Raw genomic sequence first — 16,509 nt, forward strand, 5'->3', positions numbered from 1 at the left:
GTCCCAACCCCAGCAGTGCGTCCAGAAGCCTGAGGGCCTGGCCACCCTAGGGGAGCAGCCCACTTCTCTCCCCAGTCTCTGGGAACGAGATGGGGGTCTGGGGCCAAGAGGGAGATAGCACTCCGGGATTCTCACAGCTTCCTCACCTCCACCTGCTGCCCTGAAATCTTGGGGGGACTGGGGGGCTCTGAATTGGAGGAGAGGACGGGGTGGGGGACTTCTCGGGGGCTGCTCTCCTTAAGGGGCAGAGCGCAGCCGGGAGCGCCAGGGGGCCCAGAGGCCGTCGGGGCCTCTGCTGCGGGCCGGCCACACCTGTGGGGTGGGGGGAGCCGGGCTTTCCGTTCACACAGCTGCTGAAGAGGCTCCCCAGGTCCACGCTGGGCCTACGGGGCCTGAGCTGCTTGCTTATTTGTTTGTTTGCTGCTCCCTGGCAGGAAGGGGTGGGAGAGGCAAGAGAAAGCTTTGGCCGGAAGGAAGGAGGGAGGGAAGTGGCTCCTTAGACTGACAATTACCAGGCTGCACCCCAAAGCTTCTGCAGCCCCTCAAGTCTGGGAACCGTGAGGAGGGCAACAATGAGATGCAGGGAAACTGGGCAAGACAGGAGGAGCCGGGTCCAAGGGCGTGGGGGGCCCCCGGGAAAAGGGGGGAGGCCAGGGGAAGGGGCACCAGCCTCCAGCCTCTCTGCGTGTGGCCCGTCTCCCAAATGCAAAGGTCGCGGCCTGGTTGCATTGGGGCCTGGTTGCATTGCAAGGGGCCCAGCCCCCATCCTCTGCACCCCAGGGTCACGTGTACAGCAACTGCTCCAAACCGGGGACAATGAGCCCCTGGGAGGGGCCCCCCGGCCAAGACCCACCTCAGCGACCCCCGCTGCCCCCAGGCCCCCACTCTGGGCCCTTCCTGTTGACACAGGACATCCACAGCAGACACTTTCCCGGAGCCTGGGTGACAATGGGCAGGGGGTATTTTCTGGAGTCTTCTGGAGTCTGGCCAGGAAGGGAACGTTAGGAGGAAAAGGGAAAAATGCCTAAACACCACCCCCCCCACCCTCCGCTCGCAGAGAGGCCCCGCCCTGCCCTCCACGTGCACGCAGGCTCTGCCTTTTCCGGGCCACTATCTGTCCCCACCCACTGATAAAGAGTAGCTGTGATAAGGCGCTATTCTTGAAGTCATACTTTGGACTCGCAGGGGACTTGTCACCAGCGGTCACCACACGCATATCTGATCCTGGGCTGCAGGACACCAGGCTCAGGCCCAGACCCCACCCTGGGAGCTGCTGACACCCAGCTCTCCCCACCCAAGGAGGCGCAAGGGGCCTCGGAGGGAGGGGCAAAACCCAACTGCCGACTCTCTCCCCCGCCAAGAACCCGGGCCTCGCCAGGCCTGAACCCAGCACCTCACACTGCTTACACCCTCCATGCCCCTGGGGACCAGCAGCAATCCGTGAGACTCAGGACTCCGGGGAAGGAGGCCAGGGCCCGGGAGCTCACAGGGACCTCCAAAAAGAGACAGGCCCCCGTCCAGGCAGGGGGACATCCCGGCAGCCCCAACACAGGCAAAGGGACTTCAAAGAGCTGCCAGATTCAGTTCAGGAAGGCTTGCGTGCAAGAGGTGATGGACAGATCTCTCCCTTGGCACAAAAAGCGTTTCAGGCCATAAAACTGACTCTAAAATGCAAATACCTAGAGGCCAGATAGGGAAGCCACGGAGCAGAGATGGAATGCCCTGGAAAGCTCAGTGCCCAGAGCAGGAGAGCAGTAATCCCCTGGGCCCCCAGAGTATATGGGCGTGAAAAGTTACATTTAGTAAAGTTAAAATAAAGAATGGCGCTTCCCTGGTGGCGCAGTGGTTGAGAGTCTGCCTGCCAACGCAGGGGACACGGGTTCGAGCCCTGGTCTGGGAGGATCCCACATGCCGCGGAGCAACTGGGCCCGTGAGCCACAACTACTGAGCCTGCGCGTCTGGAGCCTGTGCTCCGCAACAAGAGAGGCCGCGATAGTGAGAGGCCCGCGCACCGCGACGAAGAGTGGCCCCCGCTTGCCACAACTAGAGAAAGCCCTCGCACAGAAACGAAGACCCAACACAGCCATAAATAATAAATAAATAAATAAATAAAATTTAAAAAAAAAATAATGTTCTCATGGTAACTGACAAGGGCACAGGCTGCTCCTCGAGGTAGTGAGCTCCCCGTCGTAGCTGTATGCAAGCAGAAACTACAGCCACCGCTCAGGAGTGGCCAACCAGGTGGACCCTGAGGTCCCTCTGAGAGAGGGAAGGGACATTCCCCGCCCCCCCCCCCCCGCCAACAGTCCTGAACTGCACGGGCTCCCTCCAGAATGCCCACCAGGACGCTCCTGCCCCCGCCAGCCCCGGAACCCCCCAGCAGGAAGCCGGGGAACCCCCACCAACTCCTTTCTGGTCTCTGCCAGGCAGCCTGGGAAGGCGTGGGAGGTGGCAGGAAATACCAACCCCACTGAGGCTGCCCGGCCGGCGCGGGGGCGAGCGCCTGGACCTCCAGCCCCTCTTCGGGAGCCAGGGAACCCCCGACTCCCGGAAAGGGGAGCTCAGGGCTCCTCCGCGGCCCTTCTGAACCTACAGGGCCGATCAGGGCAGGGTCCGGGCGGGCCACAGACTGGGGTCGAGGGCCCAGCCAAGCAGGAAGCCCAGCGGAGGGCGGGAGGGGAGGGACAGCCAGTCCAACCGAAGGAGCACGGGGAGGAGTCCCGTGGGGCTGGAGAGAGCGGGGACTTCAGAGGGGGCCGTGCAGGACAGCACGGAGGTGGGAGAGGGGGCCAGGAGGGGCGAGGGGCACAAAGGGGCGAGGGGAGCCCCGAGGGCGCCAGCACCCGACCCTGAGAACGCGCACAAGCATCTCCCCCCCACCCCCAAACCGAAACCCCACCACGGGGGGGCTGGCGGGCCCTCAGGAGCTTCCTGGGACGCCCACCTCCAGACCCCACCTTCCGGAAGGACTGCTTCCCCTGCCGCCCAGGGGAGGGAGAAGTGGCAGCCCGGTGGGGGCTGTGGTGGGACCGAGGCGCGTCGGGGTTTGGGGGAAGCTCGGGGTGGTTGGTGCAGGGGAGGGGTGGGGCAGGAGGCGTCCACCGGCTCCACGGGGTGAGGGGCCTTCGGGAACTGGGGCGGCAGGGGGTGGGGGACAGACGTGCCCCGACATGGGTGTGCCAGCCCTGGTGGGGAAACGCCCACCACTCAGGTTCCCCTTCTGTCAAATGGGTACGCCGACAGCAGAGGCTGCTGTGACAACCCACAGGAGTGGACCCCACGAGCCCGCGAAGGGTAGGGTCCCAGCGCAGGCCGTGTGCCTGCGGAGGGTGGACCTATATCACCTCCAACCCCAGGGGGCGTGGCCAGCTCACTGCCTCTGGCCCAGTGTCAGTTTACAGCTCAGGTGGCCTGGCCTGAAATTTCAGCTCCTCTGGGGTCACCCTGCCCTTTCCCCAACGAATGCCCCCAGCCCCAAATCTCAGCCCCCGCTGAGGAGGACACAGGTCAGCTCAGCCCTTACGCGTGATCAGGAGAAACTCCCGCCTGCCTCCGGCCCTCCCCCAAGAGCCTGGGGCCTCAGGACAGGGTCGCACGGGGAGCCCACCGGGCAGGCAGCCTCAGGGGCCCCTACGGAGAGGCCCCCAGCTGGCCAGAAGGGACCCAGGCCCAGCAGTCCGTCAGCCTGCAGGGACCAGAACTCAGGTCCCAGCTCCACACCAGAGCCCAGGGTGGCCAAGACCTGCCCAGACCCCAGAGGAGGGAGGAGGAGGGGGCAGAGTGAACGAAGACATGCATCTCCTTCACCCCGCCCCCCACTGCTCACAGACGCCCACTGGTCACCCGACAGCGGCTCCACCCCCCCCCACCCCCGGCCGCATGGAGAGCACCAGCTGGCCTCTCCCCAAGTACTGCTTCCTGGCACAGCCCTCCGTGACACAGGCGGGGATGCCCGAGGGGAAGGGGTGAGGAGGGGGCAGGCAGAGTGGACGCCGAGGAACAGGCAGGACACTGCTGGGTGAGGGACAGTCACCACGACTCCACCAACCCCAAGGCTGCTCGGGAGCCCAGAGTGACCGGGGGCTGCAGGCCCGGGGGACAGAGGCTCCACCACCATCGTCACCGTCACCATCATCATCACCGTCACCATCACCACCTGAGGGATCCCTTGCCCTGTTCCCTGCACAGACAAAAGGCTGAAGCCCTAAGAGGCGGATGGTGGCACTGAATGGCTTTTGCCACAAGTGACAAAGGGACGATGTTTCGGGGTTCTGATGGCTGTCCTGAGCCAGCCAGGCTGGTGAGGGGCAGGAGGAGGAACGGGCAGTGGCGGCAGCCGCCCTCACCCAGCACACTCGTACAGCCTGGGGGCACCGTGACTGGAGCCCAGCCGCTGTCAGGGAAGTGGGGAGCACAGCCGGGAGGAAAGGGGGGGCCAGGAGGGGCTCCCTGTGACCAGCCAGCCAGAGTGCCTGGGCCTGAAAGGTCCAGGAGAGAGCTGACGAGTAATGGCGCCAACGCACTGGGGCGCTAGGGCCAGGGTCTTGGCAGGAAGCTGCCCCCCACGCCCACCCTCCAGAAGCTCACGGTCCAAGAGGTCTGCAGCCACAGCCCTCACACCAGGCCCAGCTCGACAGTCAACCAACGTGTCTCCACCACTTTCCCCCGATCCCTGCGGTGGGCGCTGCCACCACCCACGGGGCCAGTGGCACTCGGACAGATGTCCAAGGGGGGCACTACCTGGCGGTACCCTAGGCGCTGAGCTGCACGCGTAACCTTGGGGGAGCACAGCTCCAACCGCCACGGTACAGAGGAGGGTTCTGAGTCCCAGAGCCGCGTCCACTACCTAACTCTCCGCAGCTTACAGAAACACGCTCGGGGAGAGGGGCTCGGGGGGCGCAGGGAACACCCTGGCCGGATCCCCGGGAGGTTGGGGCCGGACTCCTCCGGAACCCTGCTCCTCTGGCCCAGCTCCCTGGCCGCGTCGCGCCCCTCTTCGCCAGGCCACGCCGCGTGCGCCTGGTGCGACAGGAAGAAGCCGCTCACAGCTTCAGGGTAACGGGGACCAGGGCCTGCTGCTGGGACACCTCCCTCCTGGCTCCATCTTGCACCCCACACAGATGCCCTGCAGGCTGGCTCAGGAAGTGTCAACTCCCCCCCTTCCCCGCCCCCTTCCCCGTGACTGTAGGGCCTCCTGGACCTCGGGGCACGGCCGGTTTTTCAAGAGAAGCCAGGTGGCCACAGGCAGAGCCAGTCCCTGGCCGTCCTGTCCCCAGAGGCCTTGGGAAGGTCGGGGGTTGGGGGGGTGTTCAGGGTCAGGACTGGCGATGACTGAGCAGTGCCAACGTGACTCGGAGACCCAACCCAGCGCCGGGCTCCCACTCGGGTGCTGTTTCTCCATCCATCCAGCAGGGTGACCACCCCAGGGTGCAGGGCACAGGGCCACCACCTGGGGCCCCCAAACGTGAGGCCGGTCCTTTTAGGAGAACTCCAAGGCATCTGACTTTACGGAGAGGGTCCCCCACTCTCCCCACCCCAGAGACAACAAGGATTCACGTAGCCTCACCGACTGGACCGCCCACCCATCCCAGGGTCCCAGAGGTGAGAAAGGCCGGCCCAGCCGGCACCAAGGAAAGAGTCAGGAGAACACGGTTGACAGGCAGTGCCCAGCTCAGCCCCATCCAGCAACACTCCCTCCAGCTGGTTCCAGAAAGGAGCGCCTCATAGGAGGGCTGCCGGGTGGAGGCAGCACAGGGCCACCCGCCCAGAAAGATGCCAAGGGACAGAGAGAGAGTCCCCAGAGCTGGTTTCCAACCCCGTGGCCGGAGGCCCTCGGCAGGCCAGCCTGCACCCCTGCGGGGCCGTCCCCTCCCCTGGGCATGGCAGGCAGACCACCCCGATCTACCGCCAGACCACTGGGCCATGCCTCCTGCTCAGTGGCCTAACACGGGCTGCCCGGGGGAGAGGCTGGAGGGGGCAGCAGCCGAACCCCCAGGCCTGCTGGAATCCCCAGGGGGGAGGCACAGGCACAGAAACGGGGGGGGGGGACAAGAGGGACGGGGCCACAGAGCAGCTGGGGAGCCAGCTGCAGTGAACCTGCGTGTGATGCCGTTAGCACCGTGGCCTCTGCAAAATGGAGATCCCCAAACCCACGGCCTGCTGGCGGCCCCGTGGCTTGGGAACACCCCCCCCCACCCCCCGCCCTGACCCCGCAGTGAAATCAGAGCCTCCAGAACACAGAGCTAGGGTCTAACAAGCAGCCCCTGTGTGGCTGCCCCGAGCCAACCTTGATCACAGGGGCTCCGAAAAGCCTGGGGACGTGGGGATGGCTCCGTCCCACCTGCAGAGGAGGAAGGGGCTCAGGGAGGGAGGGGCACACCCCAAGCCAGAGCCAGAGCCGGAGCCGGCGGGCGGGGACCAGGACCCGGCTCTCCACCCTGATGCGCCCGACACACTTCACTCTCACACAGAGCCCCCGCAGCCAGCCTGGGTGGCCGGCAGAGCTCCAGGCCGGACCCGGTGCCAGCAGGCACGCCCACCGTGAGGTCGATGGGCACGGGGCGCCGGGAGCACGCTCACCTCTCCGGGGCCAGGCAGGGGCTCCCGGGCGCCGCAGCCTCCCGTCCAGCAGCACCCCCTGAACCGTCCCCAGCACCTCCAGGGCGCCGGCCCAGGTGGCAGGGGGGTGGGGGGCGGAGAGGGGGGAATTCCTGATGAAAGCCCGCCTGCTCCACGGCAGCCTGGGTGGCGAGGGGGCCCCCGAGCCCGTGGGCTGGCTGAGGCAGTTTCTCTTCAACAGGAAAAGAATGATGCTTGTTTCATTTTGAGCCGCGTCGCTCCGGCTGGCTCAGGGGCCCGCGGCCCGGCTCTGTCGTGGAACGCCTGTGCTTTCCACCCCCGCTACAGCTGTTTTTCTAACTTTCTCGCAGCCCCTGCCGGCGTCGGGAACATGTTTGCAGACACTCAGGCCCAAGTTCGCCGGCACCCCGGCCACCTGTGCTGGAGTCGGGGGGCCCCATGCCAGGCGGCCCACCTGTCCCAGTACTGTGGAGAGATCAGGCCCGCCTCCTCTGGGCCCGGCGCGGGCTGGCCTCTCCCGGGGTGTCCCCAATCCTCCCTGGAGTCGGGGGGCCCCGTGCCCGGCGGCCCACCTGTCCCAGTACTGTGGAGCGGTCAGGGAGAGATCAGGCCCGCCTCCTCTGGGCCCGGCGCGGGCTGGCCTCTCCCGGGGTGTCCCCAATCCTCCCTGGAGTCGGGGGGCCCCGTGCCCGGCGGCCCACCTGTCCCAGTACTGTGGAGCGGTCAGGGAGAGATCAGGGCCCGCCTCCTCTGGGCCCGGCGCGGGCTGGCCTCCCCCGGGGCGTCCCCAATCCTCCCACTGCCCTCCGGGCATCGCCACTTCTCGGATGTGGGCACGGATGCTTGGCACCTCCAGCGTGTGGTCGCCCAGGGCCGCGCAACGGGCGGGGCCGGGCCAAGCCGGAGACCCTGGAGGGCAGAGCGCCAGCCCAGCTCCCGAGCGGCTCACGGCAGGCTCTCGGAGACCCCCGCTGCCGCGCGCCGAGAGCCCGGCCCCTCAGCGTCCTGCCCCGATCAGAGGCTAACCCACACCGCGCCGACTCTGCCGGGTCACCAGGCTGGTGCCGTCGTGTGCGGAGGCACAGATGGCAGGGGCTCTGCAGACAGCAGACAGGACCTCACCCGTGAGACAGACCGAGAACGGGACATCCGCCTGCTGGAGCGGGGCTTCCCCATCTCGGCCGCAGCAGGGGCACCTCCCACTTGGACCAGCACCGCAGCCCCGATCCCACCCGCTCCTGCTAAACGCCCCGCCGGCTCTTCCCTGCTCTGGAGAGGCCCCCTCCCTCAAAGGGCAGCCTCCGGGGGCGGCACGGGGGGACCAGCCTCTGAACCCCCTCGGGCCGTGTCCCCACTGTGCGGGTTCAGCTGGGCGCCCACGGGGCTGGCAGGATTGGTTCCCAAGCTGAGATCCGACTCTGCTACCCCTTGGGGACCTGCTGTGTGACAGGGTCTACCCTTCACTCCCCCACCCAGGCCCCCAGCAAGTGCAGGGACAGGAGAGTGGCTTCCACTCTGCACCAGGAAACGGAGGCCCAGGAGGCCCTAGAACCTCCACCCCCGTCCTCACAAAGCACTAAACCACGTCCCCAGATCTCCGACCTTAAGGCCTCATTCCTGACACACCTTGCGGGGGGAGCGGCCAGGAGGCTGAGAACCTTCTCATCCCACAAGAGGCGCTTTTCAGGGGCTGCTGCGGCAGCAGAGGGGACAAGCCAGCTGACCCCGCAGACGCGAGGGCGGACGTGTAACAGGCAGCACCCGTGACCCGTGACCCCCTGCCCTGAGAACCCAGATGGGGCCTCAGCAAGCACCCGTGGCAGCACCCAGCCCACAGGGCCTCCAGGCAGGAGAGGGATGGACAGACTGGCAGTTGGGAAGTCTCCCCCTGGGCCCGGATGACCATGACCTCCGTCCGCACAGCACCGCCCCCCGGGAGTGACCCACCAGCCCCTTCGTACAGACGAGAGCCTCAAGTGGCCAAGCTCAGATCTGGCTGTGGCCAGGACACAGCCACTGGCTCAGCGTGCCCTTGCCATGGCCGTCCCCTGCACTGGTCACTTGGCAGTATGGCCACTGTCCACTCAGTCACCACCAGAACCTTCCATGGCTCCCCATCACAGCCCCCAAACTCCAAAGCCCGCCCCCCACCTTGTTCCGGCCACCTGGGGCCGGGGCCTCTGCCCTTGCACCGCCGCCTCAGTGCCCCTTCCAGGCCCTCTCGGCCTCACCAACAACCACAAGCAACCCCCAGGGGTGGCCGAGGTCAGGGTCAACGCGGGGAGGGAATCATGGGAAAGTATGTTTCCGCTGCCGGCTCCTGCCCTTGGGAATATATCTGCCGACAGCTTCCAGCAACTATGAACCACGTGCGGTTTTGAACGCAGGATGGGGGCTGGGGCTGGGGGCCGCCCATCGCGCGACCAGCCAGGTGACCGACACGCGCTCCCAGCGGCAGGGCCATGTTGAGGGGCCCCAGTGACCAGACCCGTGCCCAGGGGTGCTGGAGCTCGGTGAGGCCCAGCTTGGAGGGATGGGGCAACACCAAGGCCTAGGGGGACACACCAGGGAGGCAGCAGCCTCCAGCTCTCATGGCTGCCGGAGGGAGGGGTATGCCCCTCAGCACCTGACAAGGAGGAGCGGGGACCCAGAGCCATGCCTTCCAAAGCTCCAAACCCACCCCAATTCCCCACACCCGCACGCAGTCCACAGAGCTGCGTCCCTCCTGGGAACATACCGCCCGCTGGACATCTGGGGAGCCCTTAGCACCTGGCCCCGCGAGTGATCAGCTGTCGCCTGCATCGTCAGAGAGAGGACAGTAGAGTACCACCTCCCTCTGTCAGAGGCCTTGAGTGCAACACCCACGCCTACCCAGACCCAGGAGGGCTGCAGATCCAGGCACGGGAAGACCCCAGACACTAAGAAAGCCAAATGCACTCGAAACAGCAACTCCAGAAACCAAAAAACTTCATGCGTTTGGCTCAAGGAGACGTCCTTGCTCAGAGCCGATTGACTCAATGTTACCCACTACGCTAACATGCCTTTTTGGATGATTTCCCAGAGAAGGAACAATTGGAAAAAGCGAAGAGTGGTAGCAAGAGATGCTAGGTGGGAGACAATGGGGAAAAAAAAAAAATCAACCAACTATCCAGCAGCCAGGTAGGTGCACGTTCCACGCAGAGAAACCCAGAAATACCCTGCTCTCATCTCCTGTGTGTGGCCAGAATAATGGTCCCAATCCCCTGCAGGGAGACGGGCAACATGCCGGGCAGGACACTTAGAACGCCCAGCCCAGCCACCGAATGCCCGCGACGACCCCTCGTCATACTCCCACGGGTTGCAACAACCAAAATGCACCCCTTGTACACATACGCAGCTTCCAGCTGAGAACGCTGGAAAAAAGTCAACACGTTCCCCACTCTCTGTAAGAGCACAGAGCCTGGCCTAACAGCCCGGGATGTTTTCTGTATGAACGTAATTTTAGATGATTTTAAATGTTCTGTCACGTCAAGAGACGAACTGACCTGGAAAATTCTCTTTCCTGCACTCAGTTTATAGACAAGGAAACCAAAACCAAGAGCTGAAGAGGCCTGTCCAGGGCCCTGTGTGTGGGGCTGCCCAGGCCTTGCCCTCGAGGTAGAGCTGCCGGAGGGGGGTGAACGCAGACCCCCACTGACGCCTCCAGAACAGGAAGGCAGAGCCCCCGGTCCAAAACACGTGCCACAGAGCTCTTTGCTGCAGGAGGACGGGGCCTGTGAGGAACCTCGGGCTCAGAGACTCAGACCTGGAGTGAGCCTTCGCGGTCACTCAGGGAGGATGGGGGACGCCGAGCCCAGAGACGCCCAGGGCCGGCCCCAGGACACAAGCACACCCTGGGTGCCCGTCCCTGAAATCCTGACCGAGCAGCACGTGGGCAAGGCTTGTAAAGGGCAGGGTAGGGCAGGCAGCCCCCCAGTCAAGACAGCCCAGCGCCCGCGGCTGCAGTGTTCTCTCGTTTTGGGTCCCAACTCCAACACCAAGTGGTTCCCGGAGACCTGCCAGTGCAGCCTCGCCGGGCGTCCACACCTTCCACACGGCGTGAGGGAGGCCAGGTCACGGCCCCCTCCAGGGAGATGCAGGCGAGGCACCCGAGACGTGGGGGGCTGAACATTCACAAATCACAAAAGACCTTTAAAAGGCCTGGAAGAGCGAGGTGGTCCCGGCTCCCGCCCCGGCTGCCGCGTCTTGTTGGAGGCCCTCCCCTGAACCTCCGTGTGGCCCTGGGAAAGTAACTTCACGTCTCTGGCCTCAGCTTCCCCCAGAACCTGGGCACAGAGGAGCACGTCCTCCTAGGGACGTCGGTGAAGGTCAGTGAGTGACCCACACGAGCCCTGGCACGGGGCAAGCATGAAGAAATGGAGCTCCTTGTAACCAAACGAAGGGAAGTGGCCCGTGAGCTGGGCCAGGAGGGGAATCAGGCGTCGGCCCCCCATCAGCACAACAGGGGGAGACTGGGACCCACTGGGATTCCAGGCTCTTGCCTCCCTGCAGGCCTCCTCCCTGACAAACCCCTCGCCACAGGAACCGGAGCCAAGACCCAGGGGCGAGCCGGGTCCAGGGCCATCTGTCCATCCCGGGCCGGCTCCGGGCGGCCCAAGCCCCGTGCGGCCGCATCGCAGGGTGCCTGTGGCTCCCAGAGCAGACGTTTCCCACACCAGCCCCAGGAGGATGGGCCAGGTCCACCGCATCCTCCAACCAGACAAGTCCCCGCCATCCCCAGCCTCAGTTTCCTCATCTGAAAAGGGGGTGAGCCAGACCCCAAGAGGCCCTCCAGGAAGCCTCAAGGCAAGGAGAGGAAAAGAGCCAGCCCCTTTCCCTTCCCCACCCAAAAACCCGTTGGCCCAGACACCCAGGGCAGGCCAGAGCCCAGCAGCCCTGGCCTCAGGCCGGGGGCAAGAATCAGGCCACCAACCAGATAAGCCGAGCACAGCCGGGCACCCCACGTGCGCCGGGCAGCCGTGACTGGCCCTAGAGGGGCGCACACTGCGGAGACACCCAGCACCGGCCCGGCTCTCCCCACCTGTCCCCCGCATCCCCCCGCCCCGGCACGGTCACTACAAGCACCACACTCTACAGGCAAGACACTGGCACCTCCCAGGCCGTACCGCCCCCAGCGCCCCCCAAGCCCAGCCCTCACCTGCCGGCCACCTGAGGTCTCCCGCCTGCCAGGCCAGGCCACCTCCCGAAAGAGAGGCCAGAAGGTGCAGCCTCACGGCCAGGGCGGGCGAGAGGTCCCACCACGGGGGCGGCCCCATCAGCCCCCGGCCCGCCGGCTCAGGGTCCCACGGCCTGTGGCGATGTCGCACGGTGGACGAGGAAGCAGCAGAAGCCGGCGAGGAAGGAGGCCCGGGAGGGCCGGCGTCTCCGCCAGGCAGCTGGGAATCCGCCAGAACAGCTGAGTTCCCCTTTCCCAGGGCCGCCCGGCCCACCACCCTCACCCGGACACCTGTGACCACAGGCGGCTCCCGCTGCCCGAAGCCAAGTGCTTCTTAGAAGAGAACAGGGACCCCAACCTCGTTTCCTCCACCTGAGAGCAGTCTCAGCCTTCAGATGGCGCGGCGCATGGGACCCTCGCCCAGCCAGGGGCCCAGAAGAGGGGGAGGGCAAGGCCCAGACCGGAGTTCAAATCCACTCCTCCGCTGCCAGCTGCCTGGCTGTGGGCAAGTCAGGAGACCTGGCCGAGCCCACTTCCCCAGCTGCAGGCTGGCGTGAAGGCGCGGGGATGGGGCACGACGGCTCCCCGACCTGCTGCCAGCCGGCACACCCAGGCACGCTCGTTCACCCAGGTGTGCGGGCCCGGCGGGGGTGAGGGGGTAGGCTGGAAGAAGCCCAAGCAGCACTCGTGGGGGCCACAGACCCCCGCCCACCCTCAGGTCCCCACCGCGCCTTCCCCCCTGCTCCCCGACAGGTGCGTCCTGTGCCCTGACGCGCCAGCAGCGAGGGTCCTGCGGGAGGAGCGGCGGCGAAGGCGCAGGCCGAGTCCAAGACGGGGGCACCAGGCCGAGCAGGGGAGAGGCGGCGGTGCAGCAGGGCCTTGACAGCCACTCGGAGCCCCCCAGCCCGGGAAGCAGGGCCTGGGCAGGACTAGACGAGCCCCGGGTGGGGGCTCGGCCTCAGAGCGGGTGTGCAGGAAGTACGGAAGGAAGGAAGCCTTCGTGGCCCCCGGCCACCCTCCAGCCACACAACGGGGTCATTCTCCCGGGGCACAGAATGCCTTTTGTAGCCCGTCAGCCAGCAGCCCAGCCCAGGGCCGGCGGTGGAAGTGAGGGCGCGGGGGGCTGTATCACACGGCCTTCAGCCCTGCTGCTCTCTGGCAGGCAAGTGGGGGGTCCTCAGTCCCTGCCCCCCGGAGGCCTAAGGTCCAACCAACACTGTCCACGTCAGGCTGCAGGGACCGAGGCTGCCCGGGCAGCTCTGAGCCGCACACGCTGCCCGCACACTGCCTGCTCCGTGGCAGCTGGCGGCCAGGCCGGCCCTGGACAGGAGGCAGGCGGGGCCCTCACTTGGGCACATGGAAACCCTGCTGCCCACTCCAGGCCTGGCACTGGCCGTGGGGCAGGGTCGGGGCCCAGGCGGCCTGGCTCCTCCGGCAGGACTCCTACCGAAGGGCCAGGGACTCCCGCCCATGCTGACCAGGCTGACGGCCCAGCAGCAGCCCCCCTCCCTGCCCCCCAGGCGTCTCCAGCGCACCCCACCATCATGCACCCATCCGCTCGCACCGCGCTCTCCACCTGAGACCCAGCTTGCTGTGGGACCCGGGCAGGTCCCTTCCCTCCAGGGGGTCCACCACCCACCCCGCCCTGACCATAAAGGTCCACTCTCGCTAGAACCCACTAAAGTTTGGGGTTCAAGGATGAAGAAGGAAACCCCCAGGGGTCACACTGCAAAGTGGCGGGTGCAGGACTCCCAACTCCAGGGAGGGAGATGGCACATCCTTTCCCACGTTATTTGGCTCAGGTTTCTGCCGTGTGCATGTGTGGTTTTCACGGTAATGACACAGCCTCTGCAGAAGCCTGATTTTAGCCAGACCTTGGCCAGACAGTCCCGAGGCTGCTGCCGCCCTCCTCTGTATTGGCCAGGATTCCTCATTCACTCCTCTTCACAGCTCCGGGCTCCCTGCTTGCGTGGTTCAGGGCCCGGGACCACACCTGGCTAAGCTCACCCGATGGACGGGGGCGTGGTGAGGGCCGGCCTGCAGCGAGGATCACAGCCCAGCCCCAGTCACAGAGGCAAGCCACGCCCACTCAGCTGTGGCTGGTGGTCTGCCGTGACCCCCAGCTCCTTCTCAGCTGCCTGAGGGCCTGGCCAGGCAGCCGAGGGCCTGTGCTCCCAGATCAGGGTGGGGAGGTGCCTGTGAGGTCCCCTGGGCCCCAGCCCCACTGACTCAGTTCACTTGCACCCAACAAGCCTCACGACTTGAGCACTACCGCACCAGGGCAGGAAAGGTGCTCAGCCCCACAGGTGGCAGGCGGGGCCCCCTCTCCAGTCAACAGAGACTTAATCCTGCCTCAGCAGCGCCAGTGCTGGGCCCAGGGCACATCCTGGCCAGCAGCTGGCTCCCAGCCCACCACGCCCCCTCAGCCTCAGGACCCCCAACACCACCCCATGCCCGGACGGTGCCACCTCCTGTGCCGCCACGACGTGGCTCATCGCTGGTAGGGAGACCCAACCTCGGCGCCCTCAGAGAGAGTCCAGCTGACCAGGCACTGGGCCTGTCCCACCAGCTGGGTGGCCTCCGGGGTGGCGACGCAATCTGGGCATGTGACCTACCTGTGTGGTGACAACCGGGGGTCCCCTCGCAGGACTGGGTGTTCAGATGCCCCAGCCCCTGCCACCCCGGCCTCCGTGTGCATACACGAGCCACGTCCATGTGGGCCCCGAGGCCCGCAAGTCTGCGCTGCGCGCTGCCAGGTGCCTCCTGCCCCCCGGGGGTCGCACCAGCCAGGCCCTGCCCGGGGCAGGCCCAGCCAAAGGCGCTCAGGCGAGCACCCAGGACGTGCTAGGCACTAAGCAGAACCCCAAGGAGCAGCATGTGCTGCCTCTGGGTGGACAGAAAAGCGGGGACCCCGGGGCGCTGACCCGCAGGGGCTGAACCAGCTCATGCACACACCTCTTCCCCATCAGTGTTCAGCGACATCACGTCAGTGGCTTCAAGGTGGCCATGGCGGGAGTGTCTACCCAACAGAAAGTAGAAAAAAACCACAGATCACGCCCCCCGCCCCCGAGCCACAGGGCTGCCCCTCTCCCAGCCTCAGCTTCCCCCCAGATGTAACAAGGCGGTTGGCATGTGGCCTGAAAGGTCCCTCCCCTCGCCCCCAGCACCTCTCCATCCCAGAGACCTACTGTTCCTTCTAAGCACAGGGGCCCTGGTCCAGACCCCGCTTCTGGGCCTCCTGGCCAGTCCAGCAACACCCAAGATGTTGGCCCAGGGGTCACCCCTGGCAGACGGGCTCTGGGGCAGCCTCCTCTCCCTCCAGCTGTCCTAGACCTGCCTCAGTGACTACCTCCTGGCCCCCAGGAGCCCTCCCGGCCCCGCTGCGGCCCCCCTGCCTTCCCCAGGCCTCACCCTCGCAGTCAAGGCACTGGAGGCCGGAGCCCGGGCCCTAGCCGGCAGCCCCGGAGCCCAGGCGAAAACAAACACACACACACACACACACACACACACACCACCCAACCCTCAGCTTCCTTCCTCCTCAAGGCCGGCACGAGAGAACAGCAAGCAGGGGCCGGGGGGTGGGCGGAGGCACCAGCCCACTCGGCGACGCTGAGCCCCCGGCACTGCCCCCTGGCTCAGCCAGCGGCCCCCTCCCTCTCGCTCGCATCCCGGTGGGGTGGGGAGCGGGGGGGTGCTGGAGGGGCCGCACAGAGACCAAGGGCCACCGCTGAGGCCGGCAGGGGCGACGAGGGCCCCCTGGCGGGCGCACCAGGACTGCTTTTGGCTCCACCTGCAGCCCCCTGCCCCCCACCAGAAGCACTTGATTCTTCCTGTTTCCCTATACCCAGGAGGCGCCCGAAGGGACGCCCAGGAAGTCAGGGGCTAGTCCGCCGTGAAGCCACCCCCCCTCAATGCCTTGAGCAGGGCCCCCACCCCTGCTGCTGACCGTTACCTTGGAAAAACCCTGAATTCACCCAGGGGTCTCTATCGATCACTCCCACCAAGGCCAGCCCCACACCTCCCTCTCTCAGAGGGGCCCTGGGGCCACCACGGCCAATCTGCCCCACAAGGGTCTCGGCGCCCAGCCCAGCGTCCCCGGACGCCTCCAGTTGGTGTGGCCATCAGCCCCTCTCAGCCCCAGCCCTGGCCCTCAGAGCAGCACGGTCATCCCCTCTGGGTCTTCCCGTCAGGGACACCTCCTCCAGGGAGCCCTCCTCACACCTGCTAGACAGAGCAGGAAGGTCTGGACAGAGCCCCAGCCCTGCAGATGCTAGCTCAGGTCCGAGCCCACCGCCCCAGACGGCAGGTCTGCAGACAGGCCGGGTCAACCTGGACACCCGCCCCCAGCCTGGGCTGGTCACCCGCCCCCGCCCCCGCCCCCGCCAGGCATGCTGCCTCTTCAAAGCCTCTGCAACCTCTGCCCTGCTCCAGCCGCCCCACCTCCCCCAGGACCTCAGTGCCCCAGCCCAGCCTGCAGGCCGCTCCTTCCCTACAGCGGTGCCCACACCGGCCCTCAAGGGCAGGAGCCCTCCCACTTTGCAGAAGCAGCACCTGAGGCTCAGAAGGCACACAGTGCCCGGGTCACAGATCCGACAAGAGGCTCCGCGGGGCTCCGACCCGGCTCTGCCTGACGGGCACCACGCCCCACAGCAGGGCCTCCACGCTCCCACTGCCTCTGGGGCTCTGCTGTCTCTGCCACAAGGGGAGAGCGGGGTGCTGACCCTCAGGAGGAGGTG

The 16,509-nt window shown here is 66.3% G+C and overlaps 1 protein-coding gene across 6 annotated transcripts in view; it reads right to left on the bottom strand.

The window, feature by feature from the left end:
• Positions 1-16,509, bottom strand: part of RXRA (retinoid X receptor alpha) — a 101,223-nt gene that overhangs the window by 32,316 nt on the left and 52,398 nt on the right. Inside the window, exon 1 of one of the 6 annotated variants that reach the window (XM_082403541.1) lies at positions 6,580-6,600. The exons of the other annotated variants lie outside the window; for them this stretch is intronic. The gene's annotated coding sequence lies outside the window, so the exon portion shown is untranslated. Of the gene's footprint in view, positions 1-6,579; positions 6,601-16,509 lie in introns of those variants that run through there. 6 annotated transcript variants of the gene reach the window in all.

Source organism: Balaenoptera borealis (assembly GCF_965194805.1).
Source record: "Balaenoptera borealis genome assembly, chromosome: 8".
Lineage (NCBI taxonomy): Eukaryota > Metazoa > Chordata > Mammalia > Artiodactyla > Balaenopteridae > Balaenoptera > Balaenoptera borealis.